Genomic DNA, 9,043 nt, shown 5'->3' on the forward strand with positions numbered 1-9,043 from the left:
AAACATCAAGCTAATTTTATCTGCTTGAAATAGTATTCATTGCAATGTTAATTTGTGTTGTATTTCCCTTAGATTTGCCTTCTCTTTTGATGTCGGAATGTGGCTGGGCCTTTGCGATCTCTTACTTCAATGCCCAAAGCAGGAGGTTCTTAGAAACAATGCTGCTACCACCTCCTTTTTCCCCCCATTTGCTCTTACAAGGCGAATGCTCTATTTTCCTAGGAAAGGGGGAGAGGAGAGAATGCCTGTGAGGTGCAAATGATAGAAGCTGTGACAGCATAGCAGGGAGTGGGCTTCTCCCAAGTCTGAGATGTGGATGGGGTGAAGTCTTGGTGGCCTGGGCCTCTGTCCCTTGCAGCACCTCTAGGGGGTGGCCGGGCCTTAGGAGGAATGTCTGGACAGAAAGCCAAGCATGAGTGGACACTCTGCATGGGGGATCCCATTGGGGGTTCCCAACCTAGACCGTATGCTCATTTGGCAGAGGAGAATCAGTGACCCATCTTCAGAGGAACCGGACAAAGGATCCAGCACCAGTGCTGCTTGTGGACTAAAGACACAGGGTCTCTTCTCAGGTGTTTGTGGGCAAAGCAGAGCCTATCAAGATGAAGACTGAAGTTCTTGCCTCCCAGTTGGGAGCAAAGCCAGAGTCAATTCGGCTTTAGAGAGATAAAAGAATGTAACAGTACCTAGAGTACCCAAGTTTGTGGATCAGATTTCATTCCTGCTTCATAACCATAAAAGACATGATCCAACGAAGCACTGAGGTCACAGAATGATTTCTACAAGGTCATGCAGTGACCTGTGGGCAAAGACCGTTGTTTTTTTTCTTTAGCATGCTACATCTTTTATTGTATCTGACTAGAGATTAGCAGGCTAAGAGAAAACAGATCCAATCCTAAAGCCAATCAGTAATAATAATAATACCAATAACAATACTACCATCATATCAGGGACTTAACAATTTTCACTTAATTTAGTTCCCATAACACCCTATGATACTATTATTATCTCCATCTTACAGAGAACTGAACTTCAGAGAATTTCACTAGGTTGCCCAAGGCTGCACATCTAGGAGAGGCAGAATCTGGGTTTAAACCCGGCAGTCTGACTCCTGAGTCGGAGCACCTAACCACCACACTATTCCTTACCTGCAAAACTGGGCTTCAAGAAATAAGGGCAAAAGAGTTGCCATCTGTTTTCTATTCAACCAACTGGATCCTCTATGCATTGAGAGTATGCTAATATGAAATTCTATGTTACTAGTCTATTTCAATTAGGGAAAAAGCAGAGCTTTGTGTCAATGGTGTTTTTTTGTATTTTTGTTTTTTTGGTATCATTAATCTACAATTACATGAAGAACATTATGTTTACTAGGCCTCCCCCTTCACCAAGTCCCCACCACATACCCCATTACAGTCACTGTCCATCTGCATAGTAAGATGCTATAAAATCACTACTTGTCTTCTCTGTGTTGTACAGCCCTCCCTGTGCCCCCCACACACTATACATGCTAATCATAAGGCCCCCTTTCTTTTTCCCCACCCTTATCCCTCCCTTCCCACCCACCCTCCCCAATCCCTTTCCCTTTGGTAACTGTTAGTCCATTCTTAGGTTCTGTGATTCTGCTGCTGTTTTGTTCCTTCAGTTTTCCTTTGTTCCTACACTCCACATATGAGTGAAATCATTTGGTACTTGTCTTTCTCCACCTGGCTTATTTCACTGAGCATAATACCCTCTAGCTCTGTCCATGTTGTTGCAAATGGTAGGATTTGTTTTCTTCTTATGGCTGAATAATATTCCATTGTGTATATGTACCACATCTTCTTTATCCATTCATCTACTGATGGACACCTGGATTGCTTCCATTTCTTGGCTATTGTAAATAGTGCTGCAATAAACATAGGGGTGCATCTGTCTTTTTCAAACTGGAGTGCTGCATTCTTAGGGTAAATTCCTAGATGGTGTTGTGTATTTTTAATGTGAAATTCTTTGAGCCTAGCAGTGAGCCATGCCGAAAGCCCAGTTCTGCCCTTCACTCTACACATGCAGAAAGTTTTCAAGCAGAGTCGGGATTTGAGCAATTGTGAACCTCCAAGAGAGTCTCACCATTCAGGAACTTTGAAAATAAAACCATATTATTTTATTACAGGTTTGGAAAATGCTCTCAAATCAATATATTCCTTGTCTGGTTTCCAACAGCAGTGCTTTAAGCCAATGGTCACCTACAGTGTGTCTCTAGTCTGCATTTGAGTAAAGAATAAAATTCTGTTTGAACAAACTGGCTTTGATTTTCTCCTTTTTCCAGAAATCTAATTCCTCACAACCACGTCACTGAACAGTTTCACATGGTAGTAATCAAGACCATATTTCCCATATTTGATTTCCTTGTCTCTGATAAATGGCATGAATGGAGTATTCAGGTTCTAAACGTCCTGGACACACAGTCCTTTTCACTCCTGGCCTCTTATTTTGCTTATCTCTCAGGTAAAAGAGACATTATGGACTGAACATTTATATACCCCCAAAATCTGTATGTTGAAATCCTAAACCCAGTGTGATGGTATTAGCAGGTGGGGCCTTTGGGAGCTGATGAGGACATGAGGGTAGAGCCCTCAAGAGTGGGACCAGTGCCCTTATAAATGAGGACCCAGAGAGCTCCCCCACCCCTTCCACCATGTGAGGACACAGCAGTAAGTCAGCAGTCTACAGCCTGGAAGGGGTTCTCACCAGAAACCCAGCCATGCTGCCACCCTGATCTCAGACTTCCAGCCTCCAGAACTGTAAGAAATAAATTGTTGTTGTTTTTTCAGCCACCAAATCTGTGGTATTAGTTCTAGCAACCTGAACTAAGAGAGGGATGAAAGGAAGCAGTGCACCCCCATTCCCTTGGTCTTCCCTGTCTGTGACTCTTGGACGATGGAGTGTGTTCTTACTCGCGAGGGAAAGAGACAGACGGCTGCTCAACAAACAGGAAGAATTAAAGGTATTTCACGGCCACACCCTGTGAAGGGCACAAGCTGCCCCAGCAGAAGTAGCAGAGCCCTCTGAACACCTGGGTCTGAACTTGCCATCCGGGATCTAGGGAGATGAAAGGGGCACTTGTGCTCTGCCAGGGCTCTCCTCCCCAGGGTGCAGTTGGTGGGTCAGAACCAGCACTTTGGAAGAATACTGCCGTATACATACAATGGAATGCTATTCAGCTTTGAAAAGGAGGGAAATTCTGGCACCTAGTACAACATGGATGAACCTTGAGAACATCATGCTAAGTGAAATTAGCCACACACAAAGAAAGGACAAGTCATACATGATTGCACTTATTTGCAGTACCTAGTGTAGCAAAATTTATAGAGACAGAAAGTAGAGTGGTGGTTGCCAGGGGCCAGAGGAGGAGGGAATGGGGAGTTAGTGTTTAACGCGCACAGCGTTTCAGTTAGTGCAGATGAAGAAGTGATGAACGCGAATGGTGGTGATGGTTCACGACATGGTGAAGGTACTGAATGCCACCAAACTGCACACCTGAACATGGTTAAGATGGTAAATTCTGTGTTATATGTATTTTACCACAATTTAAAGAAAAGGCTTTGCATTGAAATTGAAATGACCAATTTTATGTTGAGACTAGAAAGGTCCTTAAAGATGGCAGAAAACAGCAGTGTCAATTCAGAGGAGTAAACTGAAGTCTGGAGGTAAAGTGTCTTCTTCAAAAGCTCACAGCTAATTAGAGGCCCAGCCGGACTAAAAAGCATCAGCTCCTTCAGCCTCCGCGCCACCGCTCCGCCCACAGCAGCTTTAACAACCCAGGGCCTCCCGGGAGGCAGAAACCCTATGGGGAGACTTAGGGCCCTTCCCTACTGTTCCCTCAACCCCGAATCCTTCCTTAGAACAATGCCAACCAGGGATTGCTTTTGTTTGCTTGGCTGCCTGCCCCCCCCAGACTCTAAGCTTCTTGAGAGTAAGATCCGTGTCTTTTTTCTTTTTTAAATAGACTTTTTGTTTTAGAGCAGTTTTAAGTTTTATGTTCACAGCAAAACTGAGCAGAAGGTACCAGGATTGGCCCTATAGTTCCAGTTATCACAAATATACAACCTCCGCCACTAGCAATGTCCTGCACCAGAGTAGTGCATTGGTTGTAATTATGAGCCTACACAGACGCATCATGGTAAAAGTCCAGAGAGCTCACTTTGAGTATTGTGTATTCTATTGGTTTTGACACGTGTATAAAAACTTGTATCCACCATTATGGTATCAGAGCATCTTCACTGCCCTAAAAATTCTCTGGGCTCTGCCTACTCATCTCTCTTTGTTCCTTAACCCCTGAAAATGAATCATTTTTTTACTATCTCCACAGTTTTGCCTTTTCCAGAATGTCCTATAGCTGGAATCATATAATATGTGGCCTTTTCAGATTAGCATTTAAGTTTCCTCCAAGTCTTTTCATAACTTGATAGCTCATTTATTTTTGCCCCTGAGTTACAGTCCATTGTTTGGGGGGACCAGGTTGCTTATCCATTCATCATGTCTTTTTCACCTTTATATTTCAACACATAGCAACCTGCCTGGCACAAAACAGAATCTGAACAAATATTTGTTAAATGAATGAATAAATAAACAAAGCACCTATCAGCAGGCATAGTCTACTCAGCCTGGAAGACAAGTATTGAGAAAAAGGTAATCTGGTAAATTCATTATTTAATTCATTAATCCTTGAATATTGGGCCTGAACCCAATTACAAGAAGCAACACTTAATGTGTTATTTTGTTTTGATTTTTCAAATGTGGAGTTTGAAAAATAAAACAATATTCACATTTATGCAATAGTATGGATATTTATGTTTCTGATTTTATTAGAAAACAAAAATACACCTTAAACAGTTAGACCTAATTCCCTTCAACTTAAACTTTGCCTTTGCCCTTTGCCATGCTCGCATGTCGGTTTGTTTTTAATCTATGAAACTGAAATCTGCTGCCCTCTTGTGGTCTTTAATTTTTAGAGGAGAAATGCGGCAGGAAGTTTGTTGTCCTAAGTTTTTATCTAAACAGCATTCAGCTTCTCTCTGGAGAAAGACTGCTTCCTTGATACTCACTGCTTCTAACACTAGTCATGATTCTCAACAATTTCAAATCAAAATATTCCACCTACCAGAGATGTAGTCAGGCTGGTTGTGATTTTTCTGTTTGTAGCCAGAGCAGGTACTTTGAGGTCTTACAGAGACCTTTAAAGAAAAGGAATGAGCATAATAGGAATAGAAATTAGAACCCTTTTATAAGTCTACGGTGCTGGCAGGTCAAGTTTATGAGTCCTACAGACCCTCCCGATCTGGCCCATCCGGCTTCCAGTCTCTCCTCTCTCAAGCTCTCCCCGTCCCCATGCCTCCTTCACTCCCAGACCAGCTCCTTATCTTGCAAGACTAGCTAAGTGACATTTCCTTGAGAAAACATCTTCTGGATTTTAAAAATTTTATATTTCTTCTTGGTGCCCCCACGTCCTCTCAGTCTTCTACAATGGCTGACAACCGTTACGCTGAGCTGTGTGTTTATCTGAACCCTTTATCAATGGCTGTGCTCCTTGACTTCAGGCTTTACAGCTTAGGGAGAACTACTCACCCCCATTTACCCAGTGCTTAGCACAGAGGTGCAGCAAATGTTGATCAAATGACTGTAAATTGAAGACCAAGGCAGAAAGAACAGATAAAAAGTAGTAGTTGTCTCCAGGGGCGCTAGGACTCTTCTGCCTTTTGCTCTTACTGAGCTACTGGGCTTTTATTTGGCGCAAGTCTGTAAGGGCAGTGTTGCTTCCATGATGCCTGCCTAGACTCAGTGTGCTGACAAAGAACACGAGCTCAGAGGCTGTGCTTGCCTCAAGCCACAGGACCCTGAGCGACAGAGCCAGGACCGGCACAAGGGGCCCCGACCAGCAGTTCCGTGCTCCATTCGTTACATAGTGCTGTGCTTCCTCTTGGCAGGGAGCACTACTACTGAGCCAGACACGTCAGCCATCTGTGTACCACATGCACGCAGTATTTCAGTAAACATTGAAATAATATTTAGATGCTATGAGCAATCCTCACTCACTAGGCATACCCCTGAACCCAGTGCCAAAGTAGGATAAACTAAACAAAAACAAACCCACCAACGAAAACAAAGGAACAAAACCATTAACCACACTTTCACAGGACCAAGAGAATATCAGGAATATTTTGGGACTGTATTTGAATCTGTACTCTGTCATTTACTTGTTCATGGCCTTAGGCAATTGACTCCTTTCTGCCTTAATTTCCTTCTATATAAAATAGGTAAAAAATTGTATGTGTTGAGAGAATTCAGTGAGTTCATGTGCACATGGAATCTGGCATATAGTCAGGTATTTGATTAATTTAAGCTGTTATTTCAGTTATCCAGATCAGAAGGTCTGCATTAGTGAAATTTACTGCACAATGGTTTATTTTTCTTTATATTAGCTCAAATCTTTCATGAGTGATTTCTTTGACATGAAGTTTATTTCATCTACTATGCTGTATACAGCAGTGGGACATCTGGTCCCTCTCTCCGTCTGTCTTCTGTTTCAAAGTTAAAAAACAACTTCAATGTAGTCTGTTGCATGTCCCATTTCTGAGGTTCAGGGTCTCAAAGCAAGAAACCCTTTAAAAAACTGGCTAAGACTCATGTCAATACAGAAAGAGGAAGCCCTGCCTATTTACTTCTCAGAGGCAGCTGTTTCCTGTATACACTCACCCAAAGAGAAGCTGGGTCTTGGGGCTTTGATTGGCTTTATTTTTATCTCGCTGCAAATGGCTCCATCTCTCTGATCTCTCTTCTCCTTCAATACCAATTCAAATACAAACACCCCCCTTAATGGATTAGAGAAGTGACGGCGCCTTCTGGCCAACTGGCTTCTGTTTTCCAAAAGAGCCAGTGGCAGTCACTGCTCCCTGATCTCCTGGAATATACTTCACACACCTTAAACTATACATTGTCCTAGTCAAGGGGGATTTGCCTGGCCCTTAAACAGTGGTTCTATCAGATAGTGTTTGTGATAGTGTTTGTTTTCTTCCCGGAAGGTAAAGAGAATGTTTGTCTCATAGAGCAAGGGATTAGATCTTTATCTGGAGGAAGGCAACAGACAAATACATAGTGTGATTTTTGAACTAATAATCTTAGGAACATCTACCCTTTTGACACCATTTGAAAGAGAAACTCAACTGACGGTGTCCTGGAAAAAGACAAATTAGAAATTGTCTGGTAGTCACCAAATTTTTTATCCATGCAAACCCCAAATTTAGTAAAACAGAGGAATCTCAAAACAGGTGCCTGTCAATACCTGAGCATGTGACTCCTACAAGGATTAATGACCGCGACTTGGGGTGTTTAGACAAAAAGTTGGGCTAATGTTTCCTGACTTTGCATTCAGTATCCTGGTAAAACTACAGATCCACAGTCTGGTAGATTTCTTCTCTTAAATTCAAACCACATGTTGTAAATTATTAAATAAGCATATGTCATCACATATTTGGGTAACTATTGGGCAAACTAAAAAGTTAGCAATAAATCTCATAAAAGTTACTCAGTTGTCCAGTAAGGCAATGCTTCCCTCCCTCCCTCCCCTCCTCCTCTCCTCCCTCCCTCCCTTCCTTCCTTCTTGCTGAGTAGTATTCCATTGTGGATATACCATGGCTACATCACCATTGGCTTATTCAGTCTCCTATTGATGGACACTTGGGTTGTTTCCAGTTTGGGGCTCATACATATAAAACTGCCTTGAATATTCTTGTTCATGTCTTTGTATGAACTTATGCCCTCTTTACTTTTAAGTAAATATCTAGGATGGCTCATGTGGTATGTGTACGTTTAACTTTTTAAGAAGCTGCTGACCTGTTTTTCAAAGTGGTTGTACTAGTCTACATTCCCGCCAGCAGTGTCTGAGAGCTCCAGTGCTTCTGACTCTTCACCAGCACTCTGCATGGCAGTCTTTTTAACCTTAGCCATTCTAATATGTATTGTTCATGAAATTCAGCAGTCAGGATGTTCTAATAATCTTCAGGAAGCATCTGCATTTCAGCTGTGGGTACAGAGCCAGATACAATGGGCAGAGGAGGCAGAAGTTAAGCAGGAGAGACAATGAATGTTAGGGTGTGTGTGGAGACTTTTGGCTGTAAAGAAGGCTTTAAGTTCATGTAGAAGTCACGGTTATGTACTTAAAATAGGTCTGCTCCATATCTGAATTGCATTTTAAAGTTTGTTATTTGATAAAGTATTTATTTTTAATTTTACCAAATAGTAAGGCCCCTTTGTTTTTGGAACAATATCTAAGTGTTAAAATTAGATACAAATCAGCTAGAATTCTCAGTCCTTTACTCAAGCTTTAAATAACGTGAAAACATGTGTCTTTATCTTTTCCATCAGGGCACACTCAAACAGAAGACAAACAGGGAGGCTGGAAAAGCGAGAGACAAGACAGAACGATAGACAGGTAGGGTGACCATCTGTCCCTGTTTGCTGGGGACTGTCCCAATTCTAACACAGTGTCCTGAGGCTGTACATGTGTGCTGCATTTTAGAACCAAAGCAAGAATCACATCAGTAAACCTTGAACATTTGGATGGAGGAAAGAAGATATCACACCATCTCAAACTGGTTTAGAGGATGTTTGAACGATGTGTTACATGTGGAAGAGTCGTACAGAAACTAGGGATTTATGGGTGGGAAATGTTTTGCTCAAGCAAGCAGACCTGGTGTGAGCAGGGACAAGACTTGCAGGGACTCAGGAGTCCTTCCCTCCCCACCTCTCCCCTTTCTTGGTCTCCAGCTTCTCCTACCCTTTGGGATACCATTGTGTATTGAATTGTGCCCCCCTCCCCAACCAAATATGTTCAAATCCTAATCCAAGCTACCTGTGAATATAACCTTATGTAGAGATGGGGTCCCTACTGATGTAGTCAAGTTAAAATGAGGTCGTGCTGGGTTAGGGTGAACTTCCATCCAATGACCTGTGTCCTTATAAGAGGAGGGAAATTTGGACACATAGACACACATGAAGGAAGGGCCCA

The sequence above is a fragment of the Manis pentadactyla genome, chromosome 17 (genome assembly GCF_030020395.1).
Source record: "Manis pentadactyla isolate mManPen7 chromosome 17, mManPen7.hap1, whole genome shotgun sequence".
Lineage (NCBI taxonomy): Eukaryota > Metazoa > Chordata > Mammalia > Pholidota > Manidae > Manis > Manis pentadactyla.